Source organism: Schistocerca americana, chromosome X (genome assembly GCF_021461395.2).
Source record: "Schistocerca americana isolate TAMUIC-IGC-003095 chromosome X, iqSchAmer2.1, whole genome shotgun sequence".
In the NCBI taxonomy this organism is placed as follows: domain Eukaryota; kingdom Metazoa; phylum Arthropoda; class Insecta; order Orthoptera; family Acrididae; genus Schistocerca; species Schistocerca americana.
Window position 1 is genome coordinate 428791741 of NC_060130.1, and position 26196 is coordinate 428817936.

At 44.2% G+C, this 26196-nt stretch overlaps 1 protein-coding gene and 1 non-coding gene across 2 annotated transcripts in view; one reads left to right on the forward strand and one right to left on the reverse strand.

Moving 5' to 3' along the window:
* Window positions 1-26196, reverse strand: part of LOC124555571 (metal cation symporter ZIP14-like) — a 222960-nt gene that overhangs the window by 181983 nt on the left and 14781 nt on the right. The window lies entirely within an intron of this gene.
* On the forward strand, window positions 3317-3400 carry Trnas-gga. The gene is given in 2 exon segments: window positions 3317-3356; window positions 3366-3400. It is a non-coding gene; the product is annotated as a tRNA-Ser (tRNA).

The following is a 26196-nucleotide window of genomic DNA, read 5'->3' on the forward strand; positions in this document are numbered from 1 at the left end:
GCTGAGTGTGTGACATCATACACGAAATATTTTCCTCATTTATGGCAAAAAATGGTTCAAATGGCTCTGAGCACTATGGGACTTAACATCTGTGGTCATCAGTCCCCTAGAACTTAGAACTACTTAAACCTAACTAACCTAAGGACATCACACACATCCATGCCCGAGGCAGGATTCGAACCTGCGACCGTAGTGGTCACGCGGTTCCAGACTGAAGCGCCTAGAACCGCACGGCCACACAAGCCAGCCTTCATTTATGACTCACTCTGTAAATGTAAAGTAATCTACAACTAATTATCATAATTATCAACATGAATAGATTAGCGTTAGTTGTAGTTATTAGTCTACTTTCCAGGCTCAGCCGTCGTTCCTTATCCCTGAAAGCGCTGCTTCATGATCTAATTGTGGAACATGAGGTGTAAATGAATAAATATAGGGAAGATTAGCACTCTTGTTATGTCACGGTTACGTAACCCACTGAGAGTGATAACAGGTTTTGACTTCGTGCTGCTTGCATCCACAAGCTGAGTCACGAACGCTCCTCTCAGTTCAGTGTACTGTACATGTGCAGACAAGCGGATCTGAAGCATCACACAATACATGAAAATCGGTCACATCTTTTGAAAGTCATCATTCGCCTGCCGCAAATTGTATATTCGGATTACAAGTCAGCTTTTACAGAAAAGTTTTGACAATGTTGATTGGAATATATACGAGGGCGTTCTGGAAAGTGATGCCTCCCGACTCTTAAAGCTTTTTAAATAAAACAAAAGTTATCAACCTTCTACGTCTTTATTCTTCATTACACGCATATACAGTCGTCTGCCGCTAGAGGGCTCCGAATTGTAGCGTGAAGCATGGCGGTGTGTTATGTAACTATCCTGGTGAGTGGGAAACAGTCTGCAGTAATCGAGGGTGGAATTCCTAGAGTTCGTCCACACATGGGGCACCCTCGCATTCACCACGAAAATGCCAGACCACAGACGAGCGTTGCGACATCTGCAACAGCTTGGGTTCACTGGCATCGATTATCCTCCATGCGCTTCCGATTTGGCCCCATCCGATTTTCATCAATTTCCAAAACTTAAAGAACGCCTTCGAGGATTTCACTTTGATAGTGACGAAGCGCTGAGGTTGTGGCTCCGTCAAGAATGTCAAACAATCTACAGTGACGGTATCAACAAAGAGGTCTCTCGTTGGGAGACACATGTCCATTACCAGTGTGACAATGTTGAGAAATAAATATGTAGCTATTAAGAATAAAGATGTATAATGTTAATAGGTTTGTTTCAGATAAAAGCTTTAAGAGTTTTCACGTAAAAAATTCTGGGGCATTACTTTTCAGTGCAGTTTCGTATGTATACGAGGGATGTTCAAAAAATGTGCAAATGTGTGTAAAATCTTAGGGGACTTAACTGCTAAGGTCATCAATCCCTAAGCTTACACACTACTTAACCTAAATTATCCTAAGGACAAACACACACATCCATGCCCGAGGGAGGATTCGAACCTCAGCCGGAACCAGCCGCACAGGCCATAACTGCAGCGCCTCAGGCCGCTCGGCTAATCCCGCGCGGCAGGGGTGTTCAATAAATTATGCAACACATTACTTTCTGAAAGCAGGTTGGTTTTATTCAGGAGTCCAGTACACTGTATTATTCCTGATTCTTTTGGATACATAGCAGTATTTTTCAACATAATCTCCGTTCAGTGCGACACCTTACGCCACGTTACTAGGAGAGCCTGTATGCCCGCATTGTACCGCCCTACTGGTTGACGTCGGAACCAAAGTCTTGCTGCATCAATAACCTCCGCACCATCCACATACTGCTTCCCTCGGAGCGCATCATTTATAGGAACAAACAGACGGAAGTCGAGAGCTGCGAGATCCGGGCTGTAGGGTGGATGAGGAAGAAGAGTCCAGTGAAGTTTTGTGAGCAGCTCTCTGGTGCACAGACTTGTGGGAAGCCTTGCGTTGTCATGGAGAAAAAGAAGTTAGTTTGCACTTTTGTGGCGTCGAACACGCTGAAGTCGTTTCTTCAATTTCGTGAGTGTAGCACAATACACTTTAGAGCTGATGGTTGCGCCGTGAGGTAGGACATCAAGCGGAATAAACCGGAATAAACCCTTCAGAGTCCGAGAAGACGGTCACCAAGATTTTACTGGCTGATGGTGCGGCTTTAAGTTTTTTCTTCGGGGGAGCAATCAGCCTCATATGGTCCTTCGTTGTTCTCCACGGTCTTCTGTTAGGTGGCGACTAATCGAGAGGACACACACCTTTAAGTACCCCAACTGGTGGACGAGTATGTCAGCACTACCATTAGAGACGTCCAGTTGTGCAGCGAGGTGTATGATTGTGATTCGTCGGTCACCTCGAACGAGAGTGTCCACACGTTCCAACATTGTAACAGTCGCGACTGTCTGCAGCAGGCTGGCACGCGGGAGATCGGATATGTTTGCGCGACGTCGTTGCGATGATGACAAAGTCCTCACCCAACTACTCACCGAGCTTTTGTTCACTGCCAGGTCTCCGTAGACATTCTGCAAGCACTTATGAATATCAGCGATGCTCTGGTTTTCCGCCAAAAGAAACGTAATAACAGCTCTCAGCTTGGGATGCACCTCCGTTACAGACGCCAATTTGAAGGCTATGTGTAGCGTCGCCACATATCGGAACTATAGCAGCCGAAGCGGGAATATTCCACACTGACCCACAACAAATTCCGCACTTTTTCAACCAAAATTGGCCGAAAAAAGTGTCGCAATACTTATTGAACGTCCCTCGTATTTTGAAACTATGAAGGTAGCATGGATAAAATTTAGATAAGAAAGATGATGATGATATTTGGTTTGTGGGGCGTTCAACTGCGTGATTATCAGTGCCCTCACAAATTCCCAACCTTTTCACTGAACAGTCTCGGCACTTTCTCGAATGATGATGAAATGATAAGGACAACACAAACACCCAGTCCCCGGGCGGAGAAAATCCCCGACAGCGCCGGGAATCGAAAAAATGGCTCTAAGCACTATGGGACTTAACATCCGAGGTCATCAGTCCCCTAGACTTAGAACTACCTAAAGCTAACTAACCTAAGGACAGGACACACATCCATGCCTGAGGCAGGATTCGAACCTGCGACCGTAGCAGCAGTTCGGCCACAGCAGCCGACCGTGAATCGAACCCAGGACCTTGTAATCCCTATGCAGTAACGCTCGCCACCAGACCACGAGCTGCGGACTTAGATAAGAAAGGTATTCTACAAGTTGTACAGTAACCACGCTGGACATGACTGGAAAACTGTTACTGAGAAGGCGGGCCGGAGTGGCCGAGCGGTTAAAGGCGCTACAGTCTGGAACCGCCAGACCACTACGGTCGCAGGTTCGAATCCTGCCTCCGGCATGGATGTGTGTGATGTCCTTAGGTTAGTTAGGTTTAAGTAGTTCTAAGTTCTAGGGGACTTATGACCACAGCAGTTGAGTCCCATAGTGCTCAGAGCCATTTGAACCATTTTTTTTTTTGTTACTGAGAAGGAAGTGAGACAAGGTTTTAGCCGATGATATTCCGTCTGTACACCGAGCAAGTAGCAGATGAAGCCAAAGAGAAATTTTGGATAGGAAATTTTAACTGAAGAAGAAGAAATCAAAACCTTTTACGTTTGTCGCTAACAGTGTAATTCTGTCAGCTACAGCAAAGCACTTGCAAGATCAGCTGAACGGAATGGATGGCATCGTGAACAGATGTTAGAAAATAAATACAAACAAAAGTAAACAAGGGTATTGGAATGTGGTCAAATTAAATCAGGTAATGTTGAGAGAATTGGGTATGGAGGACACACACTGAAAGTCGTGGAAAAGTGTTTCAATTTTGGGAGTAAAGTAACTGACGATGACAAAAGTAGGAGAGATATAAAAGGCAGAATGGCAATGGGAAGCAAACAATTTCTGAAGAAGAGAAATTTGTTAAGATGCAATGCAAATTTAAGTGTTAGGAAGTCTTTTTCGCGAAAGTCTGGAGTGTGGCCTTAGACGAAAGTAAAACATGGACTATAAACATAACAGACAAGTAGAGAATATAATCTTCTGAATTGTGGTTCTGCAGAAGAATGTTGAAGATCAGATGAGTAAGTCAGATAACTAATTAGTAGGTACAGAATCGAATGGGGGAGAAAATAGTTTATGGCACAATTTGGCTAATAGAAGGGAACGGATGACAGGACACATCCTGAAACATTCAGTGTAGGTACGGAGGGAAGTGTTTGGGACAAAAATTTTAGAGGAAGATTAAGACTTGACTGCATAAACAGTTTCAAATGCCCGTATGTTGCGACAGTTATGTAGAAATGAAAAGGCTTGCACAATACGGACTAGCGTGGAGAGCTGTACCAAATCAGTTTTCGGATTGAAGCTCACAACAACAGCATGTGATGGCCTCCATAGGCTAGAGGTTAATGTCGCTGATACGGAAGTCTAACGATCTATGTCCGGTGATCATCTTGAATTTGGGATGGAAATTGGGTCGATGCATCCCCGTAGGACCAAATGAAAAACTGATTGACAAAAGCAGGCATCGAAGTGGACACAGAAGCTACGATGGGACCACAGATTCTATATTTTTATTAGCTACGTCCCTTCTAGACTATATTGATGAGTACCGATAGTAAATAGAATATTTCTCAGATCTTCCAAAGAGAAACCGTAATGTTGTAGCTAACTAAAGTTTATTTTTCAGGTTACAGAAAAAGATTCAAATACTAATATACAATAACGGCAAAAAAAGAAAGAAAGAAATCGCACCACCATGAAAGAGCTGTGTGACATGAACTAAGGTTTGTAGGAGTGTTTCTACATCTAAAAGGTGATGTCTGTTCAAATCTCGCGCCAGTCACATCTGGCGTTATGGTCTAGGGTGCGATTTCATACGACAGCAGGAACACTCTCGTGGTTATCCTACTCACCGTGACAGCAAAATTTGCGCCAGCCTGACGATTCGAGCTGTTGTACTGCCATTCATGAACAGTACTCCAGGAGGTGTTGCCGGCTGGTGTGGCCGAGCGGTTCTAGGCGCTTCCGTGTGGAACCGCGCAACCGCTACGGTCGCAGGTTCCAATCCTGCCTCGGGCACGGATGTATGTGATGTCCTTAGGTTAGTTAAGTTTAGGTAGTTCTAAGTTCTAGAGGACTGGTGACGTCTGATGTTAAGTCCCATAGTGATCGGAGCCATTTGAACCATTTTTGAACCAGGAGGTGCTGTTCAACAGGATAAAGCTCGCCCACATACCACTCTTGTAACCCAATGTGCTCTACAGAGTGTCGACATGTTGCCTTGGCCTACTCGATCACTAGGTCTATCTCCAATCGAGCGAACATGGGACTTCATCGGACGACAACTCCAGCGTCATCCACAAACAGCGTAAACGGTCCCTGTATTGACCGACCAAGTACAACAGGCGTGGAAGTCCATCCCACAAACTGACATCCATCACCTTTAAAACACAATGCATGCAAGTTTCCATGCTTACACTCAATATTCCTGCTGTTACAACGGTTACTTCATATTGACAATGGCGTATCTCGCGCTTATATTAACCTGTGATCTCGGAATGTTGATCATTTAAATCACTTAAATATGTTACCTAGACAAATGTATTCCCGAAATTTCATTACTCCATATTAATTATTTTTAGTTGTTGCAATAATTCCGCCTATGTAGATATGTTTTCACTAAGGGTTGCTTCTGAATTGCAAAATACGCACTGTTTGACTTTTAGGAACTTAGTAGTTACAGTTACATGTGTGTGGGTGGTCGACGGGCGCTCAACGACGAGATTATTAGCGAATTATAATTACAAACGGCGAGCTGACAACAAAGATAGATAAAACATAGAATGATCCAATCACCAGATATTCTAAGCCGAGAAAATGATATATTGTATTGGTTTCTGATGATAATCGAAAGTGGGATGTGTTCTATGTTGTTCATTTTTCTATATAAGAAGATATGTTATATGATGGAAGTAGATGTTCAGCATTTGAAACAAGCAGGTTACACCCCATGGACGATTCGACATTCTCTAACGACGTCGTGGGTCTGCAACCCTACTGAACGTGATGTGACTCCTTTGGAGTGTAGCTCCTTTGGACTGTAGCGCGACCACAGTTTTTGCTCTGGTGCACAGGGTGGAACGACTAGGGACTGTTCAAAACCATTCAACGAAAGTGATCTTGATCTGAAGCAGCGAAGGATGATTATGCTTTCTCAACCCTCCTCCTGTTTCGCGCCCTCCTGTGGCCTGATCATGGGGAGGGGAGGGGGGTAAAACATTGACACGCGCATGAGAAAAACGGCATAGGACCCTCTAAGAATACCCTCCCCCTCCCAATTCGGCAACATCCTCAGTACTGTCCGCACACCTTTGTTGAAAAATTTAAAAATGTGTCTGTACAGAGGCTTCAACATGCATTCAGCTGAGCGGCACTCCAGTGCTGCTATAGCACATGCTGGTGCGCATATGGAATCTAAGGGGTCTCAAAGGGATTACCCGCCCTCAGGCACTAGAGCAGCAGTGAAGCAATGGGTGTCGAAGTCTCTGTACAGGTATATTTTTAAAGAGCTCAGCAAAGGCTACAACCGCACCACGGAAGGGTTAGAGGGGTGTGACTGCTTTCCCATCGTGTGACGCGATCACGGTGTCGTTAGACAGATTTTTGGTGAATTTGGTACCAGTGTGACATCATTAAACCACCTTGCACCTCACATGAACTTCTGAGCTCTGGCCCTCCTTCCGCATGGGTCAGTACCTTGCTGTCTGAAGTGTTGCAAAGCCTGTGGGTGACGTCTCGGAGCGTCTCGTTTTTGCGCCGTTACAGAGGAAGGTTGTAGGTACCTTTAAGCCAAATTTATAAACTTTAGTGTCGTAACTGGAAACAGTTACGGAGTTTTAAAAGTGTCCTTTTAATTTTGTTGTGCAGTGTGTTTGCTAGCGTTTAAAAATTTATTGTCACTAGCAGAGTGAAATGAATTTAAAATTGCAGTCTATGCGTGTCCAGTAACATACTACAGCGCAGAATAGATGACCATTTACCTCTTTCACGTATTCAAATGCCCACAGAATTTTCCGAACGCGTGATGAGCCGAAAAGGGACAATATAGAGAACTGAAAATTCGCGAGGGTTCTACAATACTGTAAACTGCCGTAAACTGCTGTTTTGTTCGTCTGTGAAACTTGTGTATACAACAGAAATGAAACTGCCCGCCTAACGAAGGAAGTACGTAAAAGTGGTTTTCGACCCTTGAATTCTGTCCTAACGCTTTGACGAATTTCATCAAAATCGAGCAACACAGTGGTCGTGGACAAGGATTTTATCACAAACATGTTCCGTTCTTGTGCTCTGTCTGAAAAAGTCGTTTATGAAGTCAGTCACAAAAGAAACGACATTAATGATGTATATTTGTTGCCTTAACAAGTAATTTCCAGTAGAAATAAATGGTTTCAAAATGAGACCTATTTTTGTCTGCATACATCTGAATTTGTCGCTTCAACCGCTAAGGATATTGCTGCATGTCCTTCACCGTGAGAAACTTCACCGTTTTTGCCTCCCGGTGATATGAAAGAACAAATCTGTTCGATTAGGGTGAAACTTTCCACAGCTTAAGGACACAGCTCGAGGGCGTAAACAGTTACGTATCAATACGCCACGAGTAATAGGTCCTCGGTTACTGGAGTGGACTTGCTTCTTTTGTGTTGAGGCAGTAATACCGTGTTTAGACGCTGAATGGTGACGAGCTGAGTCCTCACAGCGTCAAACCGTTGACCGCCAATAGTTCATTACCTTGTAGACCACACTGATGACTGGTACAACAGCGGGGCTGTAGTTATGGTTAAGGTCTCATACACTGGGCTCTAGAAGACAACATGTGATGTCTTATGGTCGAAAGGGCTGTATCTTAAATTGTCTACGGCGAAATTCGTACCCTTGTCCGTTTGGTAGCTGGACATCCTTCCCAAACAAACCGAGTGAAGTGTTGCACTGTTTAGTACAGTAGATTCGCATTCGGAAAGAAGATGGTTTTTCAAGTTCCTGATCGGCCATCGACATTTAAGTTTTCCTTTATTTCCCTAAAATCGTTTAAGGCAGAATGGGCTCGACCGATTTCCTTCCTCATCCTCTCCAGATGTGAGTTTGTGCCCCGTCCCTAGAAACTTCGACCTCGACAGGACGTTAACTCTAAGCGTTCTTCCCTCCTTCTCAACAAGTTGTAGTGATGGAATAATATAGAGATGTGTAATGACGATAATTTTCAGTTCTCTGCGTCGGAGGATGACTTATATCACTCGTACAGCTGCTACGCCTCCATTTAGCACTACTTAATCTGACAAGCTGGTATCAAAATCGTGTTACGTTAGGTACTAAGAATCAGCAACCGTTTATCTCAGTTAATGTGTTTTTGTATAGACACTGTCCTAGAATACAGTGGAGGTTTAAGCACTATTCGAGACATTAAATAATTTCCATATTTTCTACAAGTTTGGTAAACATTTTTGGAAAGCAGTGATCAATTAATTGTTATATTTTGACTAAAGTTCAGTCTTGATCATATTTTCTGTTTGTTTTTTGAGACTATTGCATCAGAAGGTAAAGAAGAATTGGATTTTGCCATCTCTCTTCCTCTTGATTGCAAATTTCTGGCTATGATAATTGGTTAAATCAGAAAAGTAAAGACTTCGCATCTTACATCATTGTGCCAATGAAAGTTACTAACCTCGGTTAAGAAAGCAGGTGTTACTTAATGCTAAAGTGGAATAAATTCGAACCCTAACGAAGTCTAGCTTCACAAACTTTTATTGTTTCAGCCAGAACACACTACCTGAATAATAGTTTTTACATTTTCCGTCTTAAAATAGCTAATTTACTTTCTCAACTTGCAAAGATATTCATACTCTTGTTATGACTGAACGCAACGAAGTACAACTACTTGAATCTGTTCATCATATCGTACCAAACAGTTTCTGCACGAACAAGAACACACAAAGTAAATGTATTGAAACCTCCCCCTAGAAAATTTTATGAATTACTGTGCTGATAAACCTCTTACTGAGCAGAACTGAACGTACTCAGACATTTCTCTCTTTACTTATTCTGATCATCACTAAACTGACACACAATATTTTTAGCGCAACGCACTCTGACTTTCAATAATCCCTACAAAATAATGGCCCTGACTAACAATAACCTATACCTTTCATGAATCACTTACCTCACAAAAATCTTCGTTACTCGAACTACTGCAATACAGCGAGCGCCAATACTGCCATCTTAATAGTGTTCAAAAGTTATAATATATACAGGGTGAGTCACCCAACATTACCGCTGGATATATTTCGTAAACCACATCAAATACTGACGAATCGATTCCACAGGCCGAACGTGAGGAGAGGGGCTAGTGTAATTGGTTAATACAAACCATAAAAAATGCACGGAAGTATGTTTTTTAACACAAACCTACGTTTTTTTAAATGGAACCACGTTAGTTTTGTTAGCACATCTGAACATATAAACAAATACGTAATCAGTGCCGTTTGTTGCATTGTAAAATGTTAATTACATCCGGAGATATTGTAACCTAAAGTTGACGCTTGAGTACCACTCCTCCGCTGTTCGATCGTGTGTATCGGAGAGCACCGAATTACGTAGGGATCCAAAGGGAACGGTGATGGACCTTGGGTACAGAAGAGACTGGAACAGCACATTACGTCCACATGCTAACACCTTTTTATTGGTCTTTTTCACTGACGCACATGTACATTACCATGAGGGGTGAGGTACACGTACAGACGTGGTTTCCGTTTTCAATTACGGAGTGGAATAGAGTGTGTCCCGACATGTCAGGCCAATAGATGTTCAATGTGGTGGCCATCATTTGCTGCACACAATTGCAATCTCTGGCGTAATGAATGTCGTACACGCCGCAGTACATCTGGTGTAATGTCGCCGCAGGCTGCCACAATACGTTGTTTCATATCCTCTGGGGTTGTAAGCACATCACGGTACACATTCTCCTTTAACGTACCCCACAGAAAGAAGTCCAGAGGTGTAAGATCAGGACAACGGGCTGGCCAATTTATGCGTCCTACACGTCCTATAAAACGCCCGTCGAACATCCTGTCAAGTTTCAGCCTAGTGTTAATTGCGGAATGTGCAGGTGCACCATCATGCTGATACCACATACGTCGACGCGTTTCCAGTGGGACATTTTCGAGCAACGTTGGCAGATTATTCTGTAGAAACGCGATGTATGTTGCAGCTGTTTGTTACAACACGCAACTGAACGTCGGAGGTTTCATGCGTCAGCTTTAGGTTACAATATCTCCGGATGTAATTAACATTTTACAATGCAACAAACGGCACTGATTACGTATTTGTTTATATGTTCAGATGTGCTAACAAAACTAACGGGGTTCCATTTAAAAAACGTAGGTTTGTGTTAAAAAACATACTTCCGTGCATTTTTGTATGGCTTGTATTAAACAATTTCACTAGCCCCTCTCCTCACGTTCGGTCTGTGGAATCGGTTCGTCAGTATTTGATGTGGTTTACGAAATATATCCAGCGGTAACGTTAGGTGACTCACCCTGTATATGTATGTTCATGACATCCAGTCTTACAAATTTACTCTTTCTGGTGGACACACGTCCAGATCATCCGCTTTCAAAACTCTGCTATCTCTCTTCCCACATCCACCACTGCTGGCGGTTCACCTCCAACTGCGCAACGGTACGCGCTGTTCACATCCAACCGCCCAACACTACAATAGCGAACAGTCCACCAATGCCAACCAGCCACAGACTGCACACAGCACAGCCAGTGATTTTCATACAGAGCGCTACGTGATGTTACCAACATAAAAACCTAAACAGCCTACTTACAGTATCAAAGGTTGCGCTGATATCGATTACGACTTTTTTTACTGAACATGTATTCACTGGCAGCACAGATGAGCTATCTTCGTGAAACTAAATATCTTCTCGTTACTCCAATTTAGCTATTAAGTGCGTGGAACCGGCTGCTGTGGCCGAGCGGCTCTAGGCGCTTTAGTCCGGAACCACGCTGCTGCTACGGTCGCAGGTTCGAATTCTGCCTCGGGCATGGCTGTGTGTGATGTCCTTGGGTTAGTTAGGTTTAAGTAGTTCTAAGTCTAGGGGACTGATGACAGATGTTAAGTCCCATAGTGCTTAGAGCCATTTGAACCATTTGAAGTATAGATAGCTTTCTGAATACACTTCATTCTTAAACGCTACGTGCCAAATACGTCATGTTGATTATTTCAACAGAAACTGAAAGATCCACGTATTACTGGAAGCTGAATAAGCAGATAACGCAGACACGACAGTTGTTCTATAGAAAACGGGAGTGCTTTACATGGAAGACAAGTTCATAATACACAACACTTTAAAAACAAAAAAGCTAAAATAAAAAAAACTCACCAAGAAGGAATTATCCGAAAGAGACGGAAATCGGTAGATGTGATGAACATGTAGTACAGGAAACAAATGATTACAATTTCAGAAAAAATGAATAATTTATTCTAGGCAAAGAGATTCGCAAACTGAGCAATTCAATAACGCTTTGGTCCACCTCTAGCCCTTATAGAAGCAAAAAAAAAAAAAAAAAAAAAAAAAAAAAAAAAAAAAAAAAAGTTCAAATGTGTGTGAAATCTTACGGGACTTAACTTCTATGGTCATCAGTCCCTAAGCTTAGCTTACACACTACTTAACCTAAATTATCCTAAGGACAAGCACACACACCCATGCCCGAGGGAGGACTCGAACCTCCGCCGGGACCAGCCGTACAGTCCATGAGTGCAGCGCCTGAGACCGCTCGGCTAATCCCGTGCGGCCCTTATACAAGCAGTTATTCTGCTTGACATTGATTGTTGGATGTCCTCCTGAGGGATACCGTGCCAAATTCTGTCAGACTGGCACATTAGATCGTTAAAATCCCCAGATGGTTCAAAGGCCCTGGCCATAAGGCTCCAAACGTTCGTAATTGGGGAGAGATCCGGCGACATTGCTGGCCAAGCGGTAGAAACTCTCGCTGGGTGCAGGCGGGAATTATCTCACTGAAATGTAATCCCAGGGTGGCATGCCACGAAGGGCAACAAAGCGGGGCGTAGAATATCGTCGACGTAAGGGTGCCGCGGATGACAACCAAAGGCGTCCTGGTACGAAATGCAATGGCATCCCGGACCATCACTCCTGGCTATCGGGCTGTATGGTGGACGACAATCGGGTTGGTATCCCATCGCTGTCTGCGGCGTCTCAAGATACGTCCTCGGCCTGGAATCTCATTGACTGGAATAGAACTGTATTCGGTGATGAGTCCCGCTTCGAACTGAACCCCAATGACCAGCGAAGACGTGTCTGGAGACGCCCGGGACAGCGGTGGGATACCTATGGGCCGTTTCGTTTCATAGTAGGATCTGTTTGCTTGTCATCTGCGGCACACTTACAGCACGGCGGTACGTCGATGATATCTACGCCCTATTTTGTTGTCCTTCATCGTAAGGCTCCCTTCTTTTTAAATAAATCATACTATTTTCAGAAACTGTAATAATTTTTGATTGTACATGTACATCGCATGTACCGATTTCCGTCCCATTCGGATAATCATTCGTGGTGCGTCTTTTTTTTTTTTTTGAGTCCGTAATGTAACTCGCCAGTGTCATTACAGCCGAAGATGGATAACAGCAGGATTGCATGCGAGAAGCAGAACAGAAGACAACATCTGTCTCATTAAACTGGAAAGGATTACTACTGGCACTACAGTTATCTGTGGCGGCAGCGTAGTGCGAGTCATCACGCGGGAATACACGCATTAATCTCGCGGCGCTCTCCTCATATCGCAGGCGGATATACTAAAAGTATCCGTAGAGAGATTAGGGTGCTTATCGCGAATAGCGTATCTGTCAGTAAAGGGCCTTGTCATATCGTTATTAATGAATCGTTGACGCATGTAAATGAGCTACATTTGTAGTAGGTATATCTTAACTATTTTTTGGAGGATGTAGACGGAGCCTAGGCGATGAGAGAACCTTAGAAAATGCATGTTGGGAGAAGGTAAACTAATTCTTTATTTTGCATTTAGTGCAACTGAAGACAATGGCTTGATGGATAGCAAAAGAAACAAGCAGAGAGGAGGTCATTAGCGACGGAGCAGGAGTTCTGGTTGTGGAAGGACAGGCAACGAAATTTTCCGTGTCGTACTCAAAGTAACCATCGTGGCATTTGCCTCAAGCGACACTGAGAAATCACAGTAAACCCCAATCTCGATTTGAACCTCCGTCCTCCAGTATAGGAGTCCAGTGCTTCACCCGTGCTCCACCACGTGCGATAACTGGCCTCGAGTGAATTCGATAAACTGAATAGAAATTTCAGAAATAAACTTCCGATGTATCCGAAATGGAAAGTTTACAGTCAGAGTGTACTGTTAGTTTCGACTTATGGTTATGAGGCATGCACTTTTAATGCGAAAATCATTTAAATCCCGAGGGTTTCTCAGCGAGGAATGGAAAGATATGCATAGAAAATATCTAAGAGAGGCGAGAAATGGACCAAGAACATTCTTTGCTCGTTTTCAAGAGAGATGAAAAAACCTAGACGGCACCTTGTGGCAGATGGGCAGATGATGTCAGAAAACATGAAAGGGGAAGATGGATTCGTTTAGCTGAACAACGTAAATCATGGGGAAGTAGCGAGAAGACCGTTATTCAGAAGTGCGCGTCTAATGACTGATTTACATATATTTCCCATTCTTTGTACACAAAAGAGCCTGATACGTGTTTTGTATGACCACCTAAAGCGAAACTCAAATGCTTTTACTGCATACTCACCTACGTTTCGGAGAAAACTTAGACCTTATAGTGTACTTTCACATTCTAAAATATGAAATAGTTAACTGCGTAACTATCAAACAATCAGTTACATGCTTTTACGTAATCTGCAGAATAGATGAATGTTTCCATCAAAGACCATTTGCAAGACTTGATCAATACAACAACATCAGCGACAATTTTTTTGACTTACTGCAGTACTGTTTCGTCTGGGTCCAGACGATTGAAATCACCCCTTCTTTAAATATTACACGCGTCATATGGAATCAGTACAATGTAAACCATTTAAAATTTTCATTTTAATGCAAAATAAGTGATAAAAGGCGAATAAAGCAGCCATATGTCCATTGTAAATTTCACATTTCGCTAAATAGAATTCCACAAATGGTGAAAAAACTATGCCGAATCGTGTTTCATTAATAAACTAAAAGAAAAATTGCGATCTGGGTCATGGGAAACAAAAGCAACCTATGCACTGCCGAAGTAAATCTGTAATGATTATCACGAACACCGACGCTAATAAGGTATTAAGAACTGTGAATAACTCTTAGCAATTCCGTCGCTTCCAGGTGTGAGAAGTTTCATAGGTCAACGCGATGTTCAGCGTTGACAGAAGACGCTCTCGATATGCTAATAATGCGTGATAATGCAAACGTAACTCTCTGAAGTCTGCAAAACTCATTTGCACTTGCTTTATATTTAGCGAGCGTTACAAACCGCGTAGCATTCACTTGAGAGAGAACTGGAGTTCAGTCCTTGTCTCACTGCTAGAATGTAAATCAGAAATACCATTATGTTCTTCAAATAATCTGCTAGTTTCGTTTCTTAAGCTCAATTACACTACTTTGAAGAGCTACTATCTATCAAAGAGTTCGACAGTGTTATGAAATTGCGAGCCCACATAAATTGACAAATACTTTTTCTCTCAACGGTGAATGCATTTCGTTAGCTAATTTCAGTTAAGAAGTAAGGAGATATTTGTAGATAGATGCTGTCAAACGTTTAGCAATTTCCTTAACCATTTATTTGCGTGCCGTTATGCGTATAGCAGTGGTACAGTTCAGCCATTGGACTCGTTCATTGAGATTCGAACTATGGGGTCTGCATAGTGACATGAACTTGGAAAATAACTCAAAAGGAAGGTGATTTCGATGTAAGCCGAACTATTTTGATTTAGGGGTATTTTTGTAGCCCTAAATTACTACAGGAGATTACCGAGCTAGCAAAAATAATAATAATAGAAATATGTTTAAAAGAGAGCCAAAATAAGTTTCTGTTGCTGCTGATATTTTATGCGGCATTTTTAATATTTTCGTTAAAAAAAAAAGGTGTCTTAAATCTTATGGGACTTAACTGCTAAGGCCATCAGTCCCTAAGCTTACACACTACTTAACCTAAATTATCCTAAGAACAAACACATACACCTATGCCCGAGGGAGGACTCGAACCTCAGCCGGGACCAGCCGCACAGTCCATGACTACAGCGCCTGAGACCGCTCGGCTAACGCCGCGCGGCATTTCCGTTATCAGTATGAATTATGTAACATTAATTCTAATGTCACTAATTGGAAATATAATCATCTGAAAATATAGGCCTACTCTCCTGGAGTAATAGGAAAAATGAAGGGTAGTTGCGTAATATAGTCAGTGATTCCTGTGCCGAACTGATGACTGTCGAAAGGGATTAAAACATGTGCTTTGTTGTAGGGCTGTTGCGAAACATACGTCTTTGATATCGAACAAAGCGTATTCGACGAAGTTCGAAGTACTGACTCCTACTTACTAGTTTTCTTTGTCCTTAGCATTTTTTCTTACCTGCTGGCAATTCCTGCTGGCGTTGACAGTTTCCAAACGAATTCTGTCCATATTGAGTTCTACGCACGAAACCTCACGGACGAGTTTTATGTTTAGAAAATGGTCCACAGAGAACACGTTGTATGATAAACGGGACGAAGTGGATCAGTGGACAGTCGGGATCAGACATGTGACTCTATCGGGCCGTGTCGGCGTAAACAAAGCACAGCCGGAGTTCAGTGCGGCTCTTTCTTCTTCACTACACAAACTGTAACGGCAATGTCAACACGCAAACAGAAGCTAGGGAATCCACTGTTAAATTCGGATTCCTGTACGGTGAAGAAGTCCCCGAGTCACTATCGTCAACAGTTGGTCGGTCGATAAGTCGGCCTTTCTTCGCTCGAAGTGTACTGCTTATACATGACCCATTCACATTAATGCGATCACCGTCTAAGTTCAGTGTCAACATGTAATAACCACTCATAGACAGCAGATGGCAACACTAGCAGAAGAGGGCATATATATAGCGTGTCGGAGAGACGCGGCCAGCAGTGCACTCTGTGTCGTTATGTGGAAACTGAGCGATTTATCTGAAGTTCAAAAGGCCATGTTCATGGCTTTCGTGCCGAGGGTACAAGCATTTCCGAAACGGCTACGTTGGTTAACTGTTTTCGTGCCGCCGTGGTTGAAGTAAACTGTGCAGAGCAAATTGGAGCTATTCAGAACAATTCCACACGATTCCCTGTCTCTGGAACCAGTTTTGATGGCATAACACTCCCAATCTATACCTGGCAAGTTGAAGTCACCCCCTATTACAACGGCATGATCGGGAAAATTACTAATGATATTCTGCTAGCTCTGTCTGAAGCGCTCTACAATTACAGATCTTAACCCAGGTGGTCAATAAAAGCATCCGATCACCATTTTTGACCGTTCTTTGATACTCAGTTTCTCCCAGATTAATTCACATTCGGAATCCATGATAACCTCGCTAGATTTTATCGAATTTTTTTACTGCAATAAACACACCGCCACCATTGGTGAGTAACCTATCCTTACGATAAATATTCCAGTCTGAACTTAGGATTTCGTTGTCATTGACGTCGGGCTTCAACCAGCTTTCTGTTCCCAATACTATCTGTGCATTATGCCCTTCAGTAAACGATACTAATTCTGAGACCTTCCCTTGGATGCTCTTGCAGTTTACTAAAATCATACTGATCTTTTCTATTTCTGATCTGTGAGGACCTAGACTCTCTGAGGTCGCTGTGGCTGATTTAACAGGCAAATCGTGTTTGCTCCGTAGAGAGGGGTCCTCTAACCTAAAAAAGCCCCATGTGCACGCCACACGTACTCCGCTACCCTAGTAGCCGCTTCCTGCGTGTAGGGCACGCCTCACCTATTAAGGGGGACCCTACAACTCTGCACCTGACAGCGGAGGTCGAGAAATTCGCATCCGATACCGTCGCTGAGCCGTTTGAGCCTCTGGTTTAGACTTCCACTCTGCTCCAAACCAGAGGACCGCGATCAACCCTGGGTACGATGCTACAAATAGACAGCTTCGCCTGGACCCCGCGTGCGTTGCTACTTGCCTTCACAAAATCAGCCTCCGAAAGGAGTCGAGGGTGGCCTGAGAACCCAAGCGGCAGGCATCATTCGTGCCGAGATGTGCCACTACGTGCAGCCGGTTGCACCCAGTGCGTTCGATAGCCGCCGACATGGCCTCCTCCACATCACGGATGAGACCTCTCGCCAAACATACCGAATGCACACTGGAATTCTTTCTCGCCTTGTCTGCTGTCTCCCTGACGTGCTTCATCACCCGCCCAACATTGGAGCTCGACCGCTGGCCCAACAGGAGAAGCGTTCCATGCTGGCTCAGAGTTATCATCAACACTGGGAGGCACATCGTACCTGTTTCTAAGACGTAGGGGGCCAGCCTCACGGCCTGCTCCCTCTTTCGCCTTCCGATCAGTGACACGCGAGCCCACCACTGTCTGCCACCCATTCTAGAGTGAGGACGGGCCAGTTGGATGTTGCGTATCGGAAGCCGCAGTGACGTCCGGGCCACCAGGGGATTCTAGTGACACCAAATGTGTCGCAGGTCTCGTCACTGGCGCCCCGACGTCACCGCAACTTGGAGCATTAGCTAGAAGCTTGTCGACAGCAGCCAACGCAACTTCCAGCTGTTTACGGACAGCAGCCAACTCTCCTTGTGTCCGCTCAGAACAAGCACAGTCCCTAACCATATCGTACTGTGTATAAAATAGATATAAGGTATCAAATGGCGCTTCTGAGTTCGAAAATATACCGAAGGAGAATAAAGTAACACTAAAAGTTGGTGTGCAGATTTCTCACTGAACTCTGAGGCCGCAAACTATTAAACAGAAATAAATTTCTCTACACGGAAAATTAACACTAGGAAGCCGCCCTGTACAAGGATATTCACAAGACTTACGCAAAAAACAAAAACAATTATTAATTTTCTAACCACTTGTCTACACAGTAAAACACACATCTACAGTTCAATTCTTTGCAGGGCGTGAACAAAAAACAAAGACTGAATTAATTTACAAGTTATGATACAAGTACTGCTGCTCCTCTGCTGCCCGTCCTGTCGACTCAGCGGCTGCCGCTACACGCCAGGAATAAAATCAGTCTCGAATTTTTTGGACGTACGATGTACGGTTGTACTTTATAAGGTTTTTCGATGGCCTGGAGTGTGCAGCACCAACGAGGGTCAGTTCTAAAGCTGAAACTGCAAGGGAAATTAGCGCATTGCTGCATAGAATAGTGAAGAGTGCCCAGAGTACTCCTGCGTGGCTCGGTACGAAAATTTACATCTTTAAATTGTTGTAACTCTGACGATGGCGAAAAAAAAATCTGTTTTTCCGACTTCCCATTTAGAGCCGTTTCAGCATCAGACGTGTTCCTTTTCTGAATCTGCTGGAGGTGGTGCGATGTGTCCTTTAAATATTTGCTGACCAGGGAGACCAGAAGGCGCTTTTCTACTGCCAGAGAGGTAGAAAACCTCAGAGTTTTTAAGTCTTGACCTTGAACTATAATTCCTTCTCCAAATACTTATTTGGTTTCCTTTATTGCATGTTCAATATACACATAAAGTAACATCGGGTATAGGCTGCAACTCTTGTTTCACACTTTTCTCAATCACTGCTTCCCTTTCTTGCCTTCGACTCTTTTAACCGTCTGGTTTCTGCACAAGTTGCATATAACGTTTCACTTCCTTTATTTTACCCCACAGACCAATAATTGAGGACGGAAACGGCCAACGCGGCGACGCTAGCAGCGGGTATGCTGCAGTCAGACGCTCGGTCACGCCACAACACACTCGCAGTCACTCACAATTTTCATATGTCAGTTTAAGTGGTACATCTGTATCTATTAGAGTTTAATTGAATTTCAAGAAAAAATTACAATATCTGAAACTGCAGTTCGTCATCAAATATAAATATACACTACTGGCCATTACAATTGCTACACCACGAAGATGACGAGCTACAGACGTGAAATTTAACCGACAGGAAGAACATGCTCTGATATGCAAATGATTAGTTTTTCAGAGCATTCACACAAGGTTGGCGCCGGTGGCGACACCTACAACGTGCTGACATGAGGAAAGTTTCCAACCGATTTCTCATACACAAACAGCAGTTGACCGGCGTTGCCTGGTGAAACGTTGTTGTGATGCCTCGTGTGAGGAGGAGATATGCGTACCATCACGTTTCCGACTTTGATAAAGGTCGTATTGTAGCCTACCGCGGTTGCGGTTTATCGTATCGCGACATTGCTGCTCGCGTTGTTCGAGATCCAACGACTGTTAGCAGAATATGGAATCGGTGGGTTCAGGAGGGTAATACGGAAGGCCGTGCTGGATCCCAACGGCCTCGTATCACTAGCAGTCGAGATGACAGGCATTTATCCGCATGGCTGTAACGGATCGTGCAGCCACGTCTCGATCCCTGAGTCAACAGATGGGAACGTTTGCAAGACAACAACCACCTGCACGAACAGTTCGACGACGTTTGCAGCAACATAGACTATCATGGCTGCGGTTACCCTTGATGCTGCATCGCAGACAGGAGCGCCTGCGATGGCGTACTCAACGACGAACCTGGGTGCACGAATGGCAAAACGTCATTTTTTCGGATGAATCCAGGTTCTGTTTACACCATCATGATGGTCGCATCTGTGTTTAGCGACATCGCGGTGAACGAAAATTGGAAGCGTGTATTCGTCATCGCCATACTGGCGTATCACCCGGGGTGAGGGTGTGGGGTGCCATTGGTTACACGCCTCGGTCACCTCTTGTTCACATTGACGGCGCTTTGAACAGTGGACGTTACATTTCAGATGTGTTACGACCCGTGGCTCTACCCTTCATTCGAACCCTGCGAAACCCTACATTTCAGCAGGATAATGCACGACCGCATATTGCAGGTCCTGTACGGGCCTTTCTGGATACAGAAAATGTTCGATTTTTGCCCTGGCCAGCACATTCTCCAGATCTCTCACCAATTGAAAAGGTCTGGTCAATGGTGGCCAAGCAACTGGCTCGTCACAATACGCCAGTCACTACTCTTGATGAACTGTAGTATCGTGTTGAACCTGAATGGGCAGCTGTACCTGTACACGCCATCCAAGCTCTGTTTGACTCAATGCCCAGGCGTATCAAGGCCGTTATTACGGCCAGAGGTGGTTGTTCTGGGTACTGATTTCTCAGGGTCTATGCACCCAAATTGCGTGAAAATGTAATCACATGTCAGTTCTAGTATAATATATCTGTCCAATGACTACCCGTTTATTATCTGCATTTCTCCTTGGTGTAGCAATTTTAATGGCCAGTAGTGTACTAGTATATCAGGTGAAGACGGGCCTGCGACTAAAATGACAAAGATAGTCTATGTGACTTCTCGTTGTCTTGATTCTCCAACCTGAAAGGAATCTCGAGATGCGCGAGTGTCGGTAAATGGATTAATAATCTATGAGAAGAAATAAATAGGGGGGGGGGGTTGGGTTGTTTCGGGAAAGTGACCAGACGGCGAGGTCATCGGTCTCATCGGATTAGAGAAGGACAGGGAAGGAAGTCGGCCGTGCCCTTTCAAAGGAACCATCCCGGCATTTGCATGTAGTGATTTAGGGAAATCACGGAAAACCTAAACCAGGATGGCAGGACGCCGGATTGAATCGTCGTCCTCCCGAATGCGAGTCCAGTGTGCTAGCCACTGCGCCACCTCGCTCGGTAAATAAATAGTCTATGACATACAAAAGATTGGGTCGATCCTGGGAGCGTGCTCGGATAGCCTAAGTGCTTCAGCGACCCCTCGCGATAAGCGAGAAATCCGGGTTCCAGTCCAGGTCCGGCTCAAGTTTTCATATGTCGATTTAAATAGTACATCTATACTTATTACAATTAAGTCGACTTTCAAGGATAAATTTCTATAATAAGTCCGATTATTGCAAGTAACAGAGAAGGTTCAACAAAGAGATCTGCTTCATCACAGTATCGTCTAGTAAACACGAGAGCGTTACGGAGGTGCTCAGCAAAGCCTAGTGGCATACACTGAAAGAGAGGCGTTATGTATCACAGAGAGGTTTACTGTTTTAAGTCTGAGAGCATACGTTCCAAGAAGAGTCGGGCAACATGCAATTGTCATTCATAAAATAACTACGATGAGAAAATCGTAGAAATTAGATCTCATAATGGTTCCAAAAGTACCACGCACAAAAGATGGAGTATAGATACAGATGTAGAAACGACAATCCTCACATTCGCAATCTTTTTGTAGTATTAACTCTCTAACATAGCAAAACCAGAAGTTGAGATTTTCTACACTTGGAACCAGTGGCAGATTGAAACTGGGATTTCGAAAACAAGTAATAGTTGAACTTAAGGTCCTGTACATGTTGACATGTTTGATGTAGATTACAAGTTCATTTGGATAAACAAGGGGTTAAAAATTGGTCACTGATTTTCTGCAGATATCACGTCTGCAGTCATGTAGAGAGCCACAGAGTCCAATTTTGATCGCATTCGGGAGGACGACGGTTCAATCCCGTCTCCGGCCATGCTGATTTAGGTTTTCCGTGATTTCCCTAAATCGCTTCAGGCAAATGCCGGGATGGTTCCTTTGAAAGGGCACGGCCGATTTCATTCCCCATCCTTCCCTCACCCGAGCTTGCGCTCCATCTCTAATGACCTCGTTGTCGACGGGACGTTAAACACTAATCTCCTCCTCCTCCTCCAATTTTGAACCCACATCTATTCTACATGTATGTGAATAACCCTTCAGTTAATAAGCAGCATTCCTCAATTGGAACTTGTGCTCCGTCTCCAATGACCCCGCTGTCAACGGGGTGTTAAATCTTAATCTTCTTTTCTGCCATCGACATATGCAAGTGCCCGATCCACAACCACATTCGTATCCGCATGTTCTTCTTCCGTACCCTTATACGCTTGTATTAAAATTTGGCAAACCATTTTAACTCACTCGGAATGCTGGAACTCTCAGTGTAGGTTTACACTTGTTCTGAATTACACCGCCTGACAGAAAAAGTAAAGAACCCAGAAGACATAGATGTCAGTGTAACTTCGAACACATACATAGTATCGGCGGGTGTGTGAATGATTAGAGTTAATTCTCTGTGACAGTTAGAAAATCCACCAGAGTGTCGTTCGCGTTTAGGTTTGTTGGCACGACTGGCGGGATGCATTAGGGGTGTGAAAACCGTCAGATGTTGAGTGATCACCGTGAAGATCACGGAATGCCGCGTACTCGTAGGAGACAGCGTTATCAGCACCTGGTAGAGTTTGTGCTGGCAGGCTGGTCGAATTGTGCAATATCCAGATTTGTGGGGCATTCGTATGTGACAGTGATCCTATGCTGTACGTTAACGGGAGGACAGGCACATCCATCGTACAGGTTCCGGTCGACCATGTCTGACCACCACAAGGGGGATCGCCGTATTTTGCACCAAGCACATCCTAACCCCTTCATACCTGTAGCTGCTTGCCAGAAGTGAACTCCCTGCAATCTTCTGTGCCATCTCAAACCATTGGTCGGAGACTAGCGCCAGTCTGACTAGGGAATTATCGTCCCATGCATAGGCTGCTGTTAAGATCAACACAAATAGCCGTGCTTTGAGTGGTACTATGACCATGTTGCATGGACTGCTGATGAATGGCGTTGTACTGTGTTCAGCGAAGAATTGCTATTCTTCAGTACACTGGATGATCGTCATCGGTGACTATGGTGGCGACCTGGGCTGAGGTTCAATTCTTTAAATGTTTTGGAGAGCCACGGAAGTGTTACTCCTGGCGTCATTGTGTGGGGATACATCGGGTATGACTTCAGGTCACCGAGCGAGGTGGTGCTGTGGTTAACACAGTGGACTCGCCTTCGAGGGGGGGGGGGGGGGGGGGACGACAGTTCAAACCCGCGTCCGGCCATCCTGATTTAGGTTTTCCGTGATTTTCCCAAATCGTTTCAGGCAAATGCTGGGATAGTTTCTATGAAAGGGCACGGCCGACTTCCTTCACTATTCCGAGGGGACCGATGACCTCGCTGTTTGGTCCCCACCCCAAAACCAACCAACCAACCAACCAACTTCAGGTCACGGCTGATAGTGACTGAGGGAGATCTGAAGGCACAATGGTACGCCACATATATCCTACGTTGTCGTGAGTTATAACTAATGTGACTGTATTGTGGTGCCATTTTTCAACAGGAAAATGCTCGTCCACACATTGCACACATGCCACGTGTGTGCACTGTCTGCCCGATACTGTAGCATTCACATGGCCAACAAGATCCCCAGATATGTCCTTAAATAGGACGTGTGTGGGACCAGCTCGGCCGTCAATTCCGTCCCAGTACTAGTACTCACGATATCAAGGACCAATTACAACAGTTGTGGGACAGCTTTACTCAAGCGATGATACAACGGCTTTATGACATCCTTCCTAACCGAATCAGTGTATACATTGAGGGCAGAGGGAGTGCAACGTCATACTGATATGTGGCCTCTTACTAGTAAGTTCTTTGTAAATTATGCTTGTTTCTGTAGTCACTATAATAGCATCAGATACCTTCTTAATGTGTGAAGTTTCAATTCGTTTCCTTGTTCCCTTCTGGGTGCTTTACTTTTTCGTCAGGCAGTGTAATTTGGCCATCAAAAGTCCATATACCCAGCTTTGAAGCTTATGTGTGAAGAAAGGGCTGTAGGGATATGAATGCCATCACATCAATTTATTTCTCTCTGTACCTAAAAGTGACGCACAAAATTTATTGTTGACCATGTTTAAAGTATACACGGAACGTATTCGCAGTTGCGAATATGGGAACCATCAGATGTATAATGGAATGACGACAATGAAAGTTTGTGTCGTACCGGGAGTCGAACCCGGATTCCCCGATTATCGCGAGCGGTTGCCTTGCGATTTGGCTATCCGAGCACGATTCACGGCGAGACCCAAACTTCCGTATGTCGTCAACGATGCGTCTAGAAGCTGTACTCGTACATCTATTATGCATATTGCCTTACCGGGGAGACATTTTACTTCAAAGTCGCTTCCCCGGTGTTGGCGGATAAATACGATATTGCAATGGCTGTGTTATTCCGAATTAGATGCAATACTCCTTCGGACATGCATGCAATACCGTATTTATCCGCCGATACCGGGCGAGCGACTTTCAAGTAAAATTTCTCTCCTGTACTGGAATATACATAGTGGCTGTAAGAGTATAGGTTGTACACAACTGGTTGGCGACATATGGAAGTTTGGGTCTGCCCGTGAGTCGTGCTCGGATAGCCCAATGGTAAGCGAGAAATCTGGGTTCGAATCCCGGTCCGGCACAAATTTCCATTGTTGTCATTCCATTATACAGCTGATGGTTGCCAATATTCGCAACCGCGAATACATTTCGTGTGTTTCATAACGGCTGTAGTCGCTGCAGCGCCTGTTCCTTCGGAGACGCTTACATGTCAGAAGAAATATTGTACCGTAATTCGGAATAACACAGGCACTGCAGTACTGTATGTTTAAAGTAGGTTAATGAGAGGAAACTTCATACCCAACTTTGCATGTCATGCGGACGGACCTTGGATATTACATTTATTTCAGCACGAATGTAGAGGCCAATGATGACCAAATTTGAATAAGACATACTGTAGCCTGCCGTTTCTCGCAATCGTGTACAGTGTGCTCTGGGATAGTGTTTCTGCTGCCACAGTTAACGGGGACCCTTGTCATCGACGTGTTGCGCGCGGCACTATCCTGGCTGCAGCACAACATTGACACGGTGACGCGTGCTTACAGGATCTCAGAGATGGAGTGTCCCACCGTCTGGACGCATTCGAAACAGTTGCTGCTGCACGTCTTACTAACCCTGCACTTCCATTCGCAGTATCGACAGGACGGCTCTTTTTCTATATCTCTCTGTTTCTGTTTATTCTAGCATCGCTTATTTTATTTTTATTGTGGTAACGTTTCACAATGCGTCGGCTGGTACCCATCCTAGAAGCTGTAGAAATAGAGAATCCGTCTGCCCCAAACACGCTGAATGAAATCCATTTTCCTGCATGCGTATATTTCTCGCCCTCATATGCGGTGTAAAGAAAACTTTGTTTTTCCCTTGGCTGTTAGTTTCTACTAATACCGCGCGTACAGTAACATCGTGTGAAATATTGGTGCTGAGAAGTGGTTATGTGTAGCTGATTACGAACAGCTGATTATGTACGAGTTCGGAGACAGGTACGATGACCGTTTTATACTTTTTCGCAGTAAAATCGATTTTACTTAAAATACGAACTAACTTACGCGACAGTTTTGGTTTATTTGCGAAAGAGTATACCATGTTGCAGGAAGTGCGCCATGAACCCATGTGCGTGAAGAAGAAAAAAATTAAGGGTTTAAGGCCCAGTCGACAACGAGATCATTAGAGACTCCCCAAAAGCTTAGATTGTGGAACGATTGGGAAGGAATCCGGCTGTGGCCTTTCAAAGGAACCAGCGGGGTACTTGCCTTAAGCGATTTACGGATATCTAGAAAAATATATAACTAGACGGCCGGACGCGGATCTGATTCTGAGCCATCGTCCTCCTGTTTGCGAGTTCTGTGTGCTAACCACTGCGCCACTTCGGGCTTGAAAGTTGACTATAACTGATTCTTCATGGTGACCTTTGACCTAATATTCTTCGGAAACGGAAACATAGCTGCGCAAACCCTTTCACTTATGTTATTTTCAAGTGGTCCCAGACTAACATGCAGCTCTTAGAAATCGCGGGTTCGCAGGATGTGACTTTGTGGTTTTTGCTTCAAGATGGGCATGAATCTCCCAGAAAGTTTTGTAGCCAGTCATGAATCCTTGCTCTGTCTGCATGAAAAGATCGATACGTTTTCGTGTCCCAGTAGATAAACAGATTCCACAATATATAGCTGCTCTTCCGATCTTGTAACTAGGAAAAATGATTGAAGAAAAATCCCAGAGTACATG